Genomic DNA, 11,859 nt, shown 5'->3' with positions numbered 1-11,859 from the left:
TTTAAATGGATTTAGATTTGACTCAGATGTGATGGATCCAAAAAAATTAGTATTCAGACCCGTTAATACGGATTCGAATCCATTGTGATTTCTGATTCTAATAAAAATATCTCACTTTCTTGTTTTTCCTTATGCATGCTTTTATAAACTCCGACTATTTATTTATACTATTAAATTATCATTTTTTCTTACCTTTTTTTGAATTAATGCATTATTATTATAAGACATTTGATTAGAATTATTCAAATTATTGATGCCTGACTAGTGGGCCTTTTAGTGCCCTTAACTCCTTGCCCTTATTGTTTCCTTTCTTTTTAGTTTTTTGTTTTCTTTTGTAATGGTTCCTCTTTCTATAGGCCTTAAAGTTCTCTTGCACGTGTTTTTCACGTCTCTTTATCTTCCTCGAGCCGGGGGACTCCTTTGGCCGCGCTCTCTTTTATGGGTATGAGTTGCTCCCCAGACTCTGACCTTAACTTTTCTAAGTGCGGGATATATTGGGTAGGATAATGATGATGATGATTAGAATTATTCACCCTAATAATCTCATTTTGAGTTTCAACTTTAAAAGGAAAAAAAAAAAACAAATGATAGTTCGATGTTACGAACAACAAAATAATAATTGATTTATTTTTGTCTTTTTAAAAGTTATGGCATTGTTTTTCTTTTGTTCGCTTTTAGTCATAGACTCATAGCAAACAAATTTGTGGTAAAAAATTTTTTGACTTTTAACTTGTTCTTCTCTTGTTCTTTGTTACTATTAGCGAATAAGCCATGATTTTATGCTCAGACACAAAAACTCTTATGTTGTGGATTAAAATTTCCGATGCTTATTTGGTAATTTATTTTTATCCTAATAACTTTCTGGATAAGGAAGATAGTTCAAATCTTTAAAGGCTGCACAAATTATGGATTTGGGGTTTTGAGTTTGGGCTTGAAACTTTATTTTGGACTGGGCATGTAGTATTATTTAAAAAATTTGAAAGGAATAAGATTAATTATAAAAAAAAGCATTAAATAAGAGTAAAATTAATTTATTTTCAAATTTAAGCACCTACAATTCCAAACTTGAGGTATGGGTCTGTTCACACTTACAAACTGCGAACAAGTGGTTTGATTAAAAAAAAGCTAAAGAAGTTGTTCGCACTTACTAACTGCGAACAGGATTGTTGACTTTTTTTTTACCAAATCACCTGTTCGCAGTTAGTAAATGCAAACAGGTATGTCCTTAAATACAACAGCTTCTTTCTAAGTGCGAACAACTGCTGGTCAAATAGAGTCAACCTCCTGTTCGCAGTTAGTAACTGCAAACAGAGAGTTGACCCTGTTTGACCAAGTTTTCCTCTGTTTGCACTTAGTAAGTGAGTACAGCTTGGTTGACTTTTTTGACCAGTTTGCCTCTGTTGGCAATTTCTAACTGCTAATAATACCGAACCTGAGTTCTGGAGCTGGAGGGGCTTACATTTGAAAATAAGTTGATTTTGCTCTTATTTTGTGTTTTTTTTTATAATTAATCTTATCTATTTCAAATTTTCTATTATTTATAGGACTAGAAAAAGCTAGTTAGCGAGTAGTTCAACTTAGTCGAAACCAAAATGGATAGTCTTAGAATTAGTTTTTGATGGCGTTAGAAGCCAGTCCACTTCGATTTGATCTGTTTATTAACGAATAAAATCAGATATGTACCCCTTAGCTGTTTTTACCTAATTCTACACATATATATGGAGTTTTAGATCACATTGTTAAGTTGTACTTGGTGAACTATTTTTCTTTTTACGAGAATTTGGGCTAATTGTAGCAAATTCGAAAAACAATATTACTATGACTTTGCGTATTGTTAAATAAATATAATTCTCGAAAAAAATATCATTGTCTAATTTTGTAGGAGATTCGAAAATCAATATCATAATACATAAAATTCGAGTTGGAGTAGAAGATAAAAATACCGGACTTTCTTTAGAATAAAGTCAGTGTACCAACTTGGTGAACAAACACAAAAGATGGAAAAAATAAGCTTATTATCAAATAAATCTCAAAACAAGGTTCGGAAAATTATAATTTCCTAAATAAGCGTCTTTATGCCAAAGCTGAGGTTAATAACAGCCAGTGGCGGATCCAGAACTCAAACTCAATGCTAGCACAATCATGATAAAAAATTCAATCAAAAATTTTAAACAATCATAGATATATGTGTTAAAAATTAATGTTTTGAATTCAACTCAAAAAATAATTTTTTATAATCTATTTCGACGAGTTTTCATATCGGGACAATAATTTTTCAAATTATGAATTAATAAGAATAGTAAGAGATAAAAATTACATAGAAAATGTGTAGCTTAATTGGTCATGACTATCCCATAAACACTTCAATATAGAAGGTCTTCGGTTCAAATCCTATAATTAACAATTTTTTTTACAAAATTTCAATGCTCTCACGGGTGGGCTCCGGATCCAGCTGGATCCACCCTTGATAATAGCGAACAAACTTTGTTTATTTTTTGTCCCTTCCAACACTATGACATTAGTTTCTTTTGTTCGCTGTTAGTAACAACAAACAAAGAATTTTGACTTTTTTTACTAGTTTCTTTGTTCACTGTTGGTAACAGCGAACATACTTGACTTTAAGCTCAAACATGAAGACGCTATTTTGAGAATTAAAATTTTCTAAAAGCTTAGTTTAGGATTTTTTTTTTTAAATAATATATTATTTTCAATTTTTTGAACAGACACTACTATCTATACTTTCGAAGTTGTTTTTTTTGAAACCAGGAAAATATTACAAATACAAAAAGGTGGAATAAATAATAGGAGTACTTTATAATTAAAACTTTAAAAAAGATATGTTTGTATATAAAAAATGATGGGTAAAAAAAGACATTTAATTTGTACATCAAAAATGATGGAGTATATGTTATGGGTAAAAAAAAAAAAAAAACATTTATACATAAAAATGATGGGTAAAAAAGAAAATTGTATATTTAATTTATCATAATATTTAGTGTATCCCGCTCATACAAAATTATGATCAGGATTTGAGAATAAAGGAAGGCATCAAACCATACCCGTAAAGGAGGATGTGGCCAAACACAATTGTATATATAATTGTCAAACGTCAAAATCACACGTGTACGTATTTGCTATTTATGTAAAAAAACACTTTTTATTAAGGGTCAATCAAAAACGTCATTTTGTTATCAATAATAAGGAAAACATTGTATATATTTAATTTTTTATATCTTGTTTAGATAGGTACAACTTTATGAAAATCTGATAATAAAAAATTAGTCATGAGAATTGACTGATTGCAAACTTAATGAGATTTCATCTTAAAATCAATTAATTATAAAATGAGTTTTTCATCAAGCATATATATTAATCAATCGTTTTCTAATTCTTTGATATTGAATCACATATAAAATATATTTCAAATATATTTTCCAAGAAGTAATGAAAGGGAGAAGTGGATGTGAGAGTGTGTGATAGTGTAAAACTAGAAATAGGGATAGAAAATGTCTCCTTATCTTTCCAAAAACCAACCATAAATATAACATCGTTTTCATGTATCCTTCATTTGTATTTTCCTTATTGTATACCATGTGGACCCTACCTATACTCTCTTCTTGCTAGTTGCTTTCAATCCATCCACATGTATTGAGTGAGTAGTGAGTACGACATATCCTTTGTATCTATACTCGTTACGTAAAGATCGATGTATCTACTCTTTCTTAGTACGGATATAATACGTATCCCACGTGTTTACACTATAGTTCTATCATTGTATGCACTATCCTAATACAAACTTGCTTTATAGTCTTGGCTAAACTAACTAATGTTCTTTTTATTATATATGTAGACTATTTCTTATGATGGTATCAAAACATAATTTTTTATGGTCTTGTTAGAAAGAATAATAGACCTTCCTTCAAGTATTCATATTTGGGTCATGATACAAATAACATTAGTGTGAGTTTGTTCTGAACAAAAATTTAAGAAATGCTGGTAATTTGATTGTTATTGAATATTAGTGTGCTTTTCTATTGATTTGCAGTCTACACTTGTTAACAAACGTTAAAGGGTCATGAGTGTGACTCCGAGGACCGCCTCTGAAAACCGCTTCAGTATGAATTCCCGAAGAGGTTATATACCTAGATTGCCCAATCACAAGTGTACAATGTTCTTTAACTTGGAGAAACGACTATGCTAGGGTTTGTTTAAGGCTTGAGGCCGTAATAAATGAAGAATAATAAATGCTTTGATGAATACTTAAAGTTTTCAGAGGTCTCAAGGTATTAAGGTATTTATACTCTCTTAATTATGACATTGTCCCACATATGCCACATTCAAGAAGTGACGATTACTGGGGGAAAGGTTGCAGGGTAGTAACTGCTATTCGTCTGAGTCGCTTTGCCCTACCTTTTATTCAAATCTTTGCCTATGTACGGAGTGGATTCAACGAAGGCCCATCTCTAATCGTCTAGTAGTATGCCTTCATGGACTTATCGGTTCGGGAACTTATTATTGGACTAGGCCATGCTAGATGGCCTGGTCCATACACATATAAGAATGTTTATTTTCATTGTACTAGCACACCATAAATTAAATGTTTTCCTAATATTTTTAAGAATTGTAAGATTTTTATGTAAAACAGAAAAGAATGTTATTATACAGTTCTTTGATAAAAGTATTGTGAAAATTTTAATTTATTGCAAATTTACTATGCGATAACTCATTTTTAATTGACTCTAAAAACAAGCATACGTGCAAAATAATTCTATAAGATTTATCCAAAATATATCATATATGAGCACATTACAAATTAAAAAAATAGGAAAAAAATTAATTGACTTAAGGACATTAATTATTGGCTAAGAAATAAGGATAACATTAATTAATTTTCACTAGACAATTTAAAGGGCGATCTTTAACATGATGGAGGACATGTTTTTGAGCAGAGACATCCTAGAAAAAAAGGAGCCTAAAATAAACAGAGAAAAGAAAAAGAAAATTATTGTCTAAATAAACTATTATTGCATGCATTCAGCATTTTAAAGCTAAAAATCTGTATATTGTACAAAAATTCTCAATATGTTCAAAATTTTAATTAATATAGTTTGCTTTAATTTAGCTGAAATTTAGGCACAAAAATTTATTTATATATAATTAGGATAATAAAAATTTAGTTCTATTAATTTGGCTTATATTAATTCAATTTAGCTTATATTAATTTTTCAATTTAGCTTAATTTAAGGCATAAAAATTTAGCTTTACTTTAGGCACAAAAATTTAGCTATATTTTAGGCACAAAAATATAGTAAGATAGTCACTGGTGTCACATTTATTTATTTATTTATTTATTTATAATTAATATTCCCTCCGTACTTAAAAGATTGTCCACTATGGATTTTTCACACATATTAAGAAAAGTAGAATCTTTGTAGTAAGTAGGTATTATTTTAATCAAATAGTAGTGTGTAGTAATAATTGTATTGGTATTATAAAAGGTAAAAAATATTTAAATTAAAGATAAAATAAAGAAAAAAAAAGAAAATAATCATTGTCATAAATTTGGAGAGAGAAACGTACAACATTAACAAAACAACAATCTGTTTTGATTTCAAAGGGGTCTTTCCTATTTTGAAAAGTTTTGGAGGGTAATTCCAAAATTAGGGAGGGAACTACATAAAATCTGAAAAAAAGAAAACCTAGTAACTCATTAGGTAATTACAATAAACATGGATTAACAATTTAATGGAAGCTAATGATTGATTACCAAAACAGAAACCAACTAGACTATACAAATTCTGCTGATGATGTATATAAACACAGTAACTTCATCATAGTACCTCCATAACTCAACATTTCATGAGCTTCAAAAAAACAGGAGTGCTTGAATACAGTAGCTTCAAAAATCAGTCATTGAATAGCTTCAAAACAGGATTGTTGTTTCAACACAGTAGCTTCAAAAAAAACTGCATCATTGCCTTATTCATGGCTTCAGGAAGTGAAGACGAAATCCAGGGGGCATGGTACTTTGGATCAAGCCAATATGATCCTCAATCAAGCTCAGAATCAGAGCTAGAACAGGCAAAAATGGCAGAGCAGCAAGTAGAACAACAAGACAATCATCATAAGCCAAGGCTCAGCAGTGAGATGAGCCATTTAATCTTTCAAGAGATGCTCTCATTGAGAACAAGTGACTCACTACCTCATGGGACTTTCAAAAGGATTGCTCAAAAATATGGTTATCATCATAGGACCATAAGAAACTTATGGAAAAGGGCAATGCAATCAAAAGAAACAAACAAATCATACATCGTTGATTCAAAATACAAAAACTGTGGAAGGAAGGGAGTAGTGGTGCCTCCAAACATTCTAGAGTTCAAACCAATGGGCGACCGTACATGTATAAGAGATGTTGCAAGTTGTTTAGATTGGGCAACATCGACAGTTTGGAGGTTGATCAAAAGAGGAGAAATAAAAGCACATTCAAATCCACTTCACCCGGCTTTAACTGATGCTAATAAAGTGAGAAGGGTTGAATGGATTTTGAGTCTTATCCAAGAAAATAGCATTCACAGACATTAATATACCAGGAAATATTTGATTTCATTCACATAGATGAGAAATGGTTTTACCTAACCAAAAAAACTCAACGAGTTTACTTTGCACACAAAGAGAAGATCCCGTACAGGGCAGCAAAGTCATTTAAGTTCATACCGAAGGCCATGTTCCTAGGGGCAGTTGCTAGGCCAAGATGGAATCCACATGGCCCATGCAATTTTGAGGGGAAAATAGGTATTTTTTCCTTCATTAACAGGGTGGCAGCCGTGAGGACTTAAAGAATAGAACTAGGGGGTCAATTGAAATTAAGCCAACAGAATCAGTCACTCAAGATGTTTATAAGAACATGCTCATACAAAATCTCATTCCAAAAATATTAAGAAAGTGGCCAAGTGAAGGGCCTTCAATCATTTTCATTCAACAAGACAATGCAAGAGTGCACATTACAAATGATGATCCAATATAGCAACCACACAACAAGCAAGGTGGGCTAACCTTCATTCTTACACAACAACCCCCTAATAGTCCAGATTGCAACATCTTGGACTTGGAATTCTTTAGAAGCATTCAATCATTGATGCATAAGAATATGCCAAAGAATATGATAGAGTTGATAAGTGCAGTTGAAGATGTATATGCGGAACTTCATCCAAAGACATTAACAAATGTTTGGATTTCATTGTAGCACCATTTGAATGAGATATTGAAGGTTAAGGGATTTAATGACTACGTCCAACCACATTTTGGTAAAAAGGTTAAAGAAGATAATGGGAGGCTCAGAATTCAAGTAAGAATTCTGACACAACTAGTTAAGGAAGCCATTGCTTTTAAGAATCCAAAAAGAAATCAGCAAACATCACAAATATTGGCAGAGAATGAAGATGTGGCATAGATGCAATGCAAGAAGCCTATGATCAAGAAATTGAGGAGACACAAGGATGAATCATTGTGTGAACAAAGCCCCTCAGTTGTATTATGATTAATCATAATTAAAAATGTTTCTTTAAGAATCTTAGGAGCAATAATTTTGCATAAACATTCTAAAATCAATGGTCAATGTACATGTTTGTTAGTGGCTTCATTTAATTAGTGTAATCTGATCGGGACTTTACGTCCTTAATAGTAATATCGCAAGTTCACGGCGTAGCTTAATACAAATCCAACAATCTTCTTGACGGAATGAAGTGATGTCATTGCGTGGTTTAGCAGTTTTGGCTGTTGAAAAGAATCAAGCAAGGAATGCTTTGGATAATGCCTTCCAAGTGCGATACTTGTTTGGCCCTTCAGATCTTAACCAATATCTTGCCTCACCACGGAGTGAGTAGGGGAAACAAATCAGCTTCATTTGTTCATCGGAAATCCCTTGATATTTCACAATGCCACACTTATTCACGAACTCATCTAGGTGGTCGTTTGGATTCTCCATCTCAATGCCGGCAAATTGATTCTGAGCAATGAATTGAATGAAAGTTGGTTGTGATGATTGACTGAACAATACTCGACCCTAGACTTCCATCGGGCATAGCATACTCCCGAAGGGATTTTGAGTGCTCTTCCGCCATTTTTCTTTGTCTTCTTCTCCTTCTTCTTCTTCTCCCAATTTTAGGATTTATAGGTAGAAGGTTTTCTTGTCCTTAAGACCTAGTTTGCATACACTAATCTCAAAAATTGGGGTTAAGTGCGCCAAAAACTTGATCGGGACTTTACGTCCTTCAATAGTAATACCGCAAGTGCACGGCGTAGCTTAATACGATGGCAAGTACGGGTCGAATCCACAGGGAGTAGGGGTTAAATCAATAGTTTCTTGATCGATTAGTATGTTCGAAAGCGTATAATATGGTGTTTGGTGGTAGAAATAATTAAAGCAAGCAATTAAAAATACTTAATAAAAATGAAGCATAAAAATAAATAAGAATGCAATGAACTAAAGTAAGGATAAAATGATCAATAAGCTAAAGAGGTATAGACTAGACTTTCTCACCAAAGTAGTATTTACTAAACATTAACCTAAGGTCATGCATGGATGTCTTGTTTTGGGGAAGAACGTATCGTAAATACTAATGTTCTCTCTCGAGCAACAAAAAGCTTCCTAAAACATACGCAACCACCTATTTTCATGGAGCTAAGCACAATTTAAGACATGAAGTGCACATTCAACATTTCCAATCAAAGCATCTACTTATTCTCATGGAGATGACTTAATTTTTAAGCATAGATTATCGTTGAAACTCGACTCTCGCCCTCATTTCAACGACACTACAACATGATAGCAAAATCCATCTTAAACCATAAACAACACAACCGAACCAAAGGTAAGAAAGCAATTTAGACTACATACATGGTGATAATGCCTAGCCTAAGCAAAAATAAAACTACTCACTCATACTCATATTGAGATTGTAAATTACAAACTAGCCAAGAACCATAGATGAATGAATTAAACTAGAGGATTCTAAAAAGATGAATGCAATATAAGTTGAAGAACTACAAGCATGATTACATGAAACTAAAAGCAATTAATCAAAGATAACTAAGTGACATGAATTGAAAATAATATAAGCAAAGGATAGAATTTACTCTTTTGAGTTCAATCTAAGGATGAACAAGATGATTGTTGATGATTCAAAGTAATACCTTCCAAAAGCTTCAATAATAATACACCAATGGTTGAAGAATCCAAATTGTAAAATGTTGCAAAAGAGACTTGAAATTAAGATTGTAATTGGAAATGAAAGTGCTTAATTGAATTGAAAGAGAAATTATGTTAAACACTAATTCTTAATTGAAAAGAAAGCTAAGCTATGAAGAATACATAAGAGTTACTCAAAATGAAGGGTGAATTCTGAGTTGCCCAGCTCTATCTTCTTCTTCTCTATTTATAGCCTTCAAAACAAGTGGGGGGTGGTGGTTTCATAATTGCTCCACCACCCCTAGGAAGTAGGAGGGAGGTGTCACCCCTAATTGATAGGGTAGGGTGGCTAAGCAGTCTTAGCAACAACAATTAGAAGCAATAAATACGATTGGACCTCAAATGATATTTAAAAAGATCGCAAAATTTGTTGCCGCCTATCTCGCTCGACCCGAGCGGAGCCCGCTCTGCGAGTCGAGCCACCATCAGGTACAATATTAGAAACTTCAAAATTTGGACAAAATGTGAAAATTAACTCTGCTCGACCCGAGCCATCTCGCTCGACCTGATCGAGCGGATGTCCAGTACCCCTGAAATGCATCCTGCTAATGATTAGAAGCTACTGGAAGTTTGACTACAACTTGCTTGACCCGAGCCACCTCACTGGACTGGTCGAGCGACCTTCAGGAATTAAGGTACATGCTTCTGGACTACTCGAGCTACCTTGGTTCGGACTAATTTTGGTCGAATGGGTCTACTTTGGCTTCTTTTGGCTTGTTCTTGTGGCTTGACTCATGATGTTTTACTTCTTTGTGCCCTCAACGTTTAGGTGAGCAATGTATGCAACAAAAGGGGCTAGTTTGTGCTTGGTTTTGATGGTCAAATCCTGAAATGAAATAAAAAACCAAAGCAACAAAACAAGCGTAAAATCCAATAAAACAATGCAATAACATATAATCTCCTTACGCTGAACGAGCCACTTATAGGGGTAAAAATAAAGATAAAATGTAGCTAACAAACTCCCCCAAGCTAGACCCTTGCTTGTCCTCAAACAAGCATTGTATTATCATAAAGAGAAAAGATCGGGAACCAACATAGATGCACATGAATGATCTAACAACAACTATGTTCATGAACGCACAAGCCACAATTTGTCAAAAGATGTATGATAGATTAGCAAGCTATGATTATCAATTCTAAAAAGTTTGAAGTGCGTTCCCGTTCTACAATATTTCCAAAACAAGTTGTCAAGCAATGATCTTACCATACTGAGTCTAAGACTCACAAACCAATCACAATGGACGTTAAATGAACTTCACTTTGTTGGTTATGTAGCCAAGGATGAAAAAGATAATTCGCTCAATAATTTGCTGGAGTTATACTCATTCTCTCATCCTATGGCTCAAAGAAGAAGGATGTGAGCCTCTAATGGAGATATGTCAAAGTTTCGCATCTCGGTACTTGAGGTCTCAAAGGCTTTTATGCTTCACTAGGAGGTTGGTAGACTATTCAAAAATGGGAAAATGTGGTGAAATGAGAAGATGGACAAACATAAAAGATCGGAGGGAGTATAAAATTATAGTTTTATATAAGTGGAATACATTGAATACTATACGATGATGATGATATATATTATTAGGATAACAAAAGTGTTTGTAACAGTTTCACATACCCCTCAAACCTAGGAGACTTTCAAATAGAAAAAAAAAACTAGGAGACTTAAATACTACATTAATTTTGGTTTAAAGTTAATTTAATTAACTATATTTTTATTGAACTGGCTTTTTAACGAAAGAAAATAAACATAATCTTAAAATTTATACTCCTTTATTGATTATCCTTTTCAACGCTTTCGTGTAAGCATTATTATATCATATGAATTACTCTCTTATTTCTCTCTTTCAATATATTCACCCCTCCTTAATATTTGTAAATTTTTCTATTATAAAAAAATATAAAAACTAAGAGTCCAGCAAATTTAAAGGAAATAATACGAATATCTCAATCGTACACGATAGCGGTCGAGCTTTTGCATGACTAATTGAGTAGCCAAACATCCTGTATTTCAAATACTTCGTACAGTACCAAATAAATTATTAGGCGTTTTTTAATAGTTTCAGTACCTGCGGAATTACTAACAGTTTCTTTTTTAAAGAATGTGAATAAATTCCAAAACCCATTTCGTCGTCCAGTAGCTAATACTATCACAAGTTCCAATTGCTCTATTCAAAATTCCAACCACATAAGGCGTTAGCCCTAGCTAGGATGGGCAAAATGCCTACGGAAGGAAGAAACATAAAAGTAGCTAGAACATGTGACATTTCCAATATTTTATGGACCCTTTTTTATGATGGTCGATTTTGAGTTTTAATAATTTAACAAAAGTAAAATTACAATTTTACAAGCAATGTTTTACGTCTTATATAATATTGTTGAATTGATTATTGAGCCTCTTTCTATCTCTGGGCCGGTTCAGAAACGATCCTAGCTAAAATATATTCCAAGAAATAATATTAATGTATTCCCTCTATCCGATAGCATTTTCTATAAGAATAAAAATGGAGCAAACAGTGAAAAGAGATAATAATGTTTAAATGTGTGATCTAGGAAAAGTGAAAAATACATATAAATGAAAATTGAGTCATGATAATCAAAAATAAATATGTGGAAAT

Source organism: Amaranthus tricolor, chromosome 17 (assembly GCF_026212465.1).
Source record: "Amaranthus tricolor cultivar Red isolate AtriRed21 chromosome 17, ASM2621246v1, whole genome shotgun sequence".
In the NCBI taxonomy this organism is placed as follows: Eukaryota; Viridiplantae; Streptophyta; class Magnoliopsida; order Caryophyllales; family Amaranthaceae; genus Amaranthus; species Amaranthus tricolor.
This window is presented reverse-complemented; position numbering follows the sequence as displayed.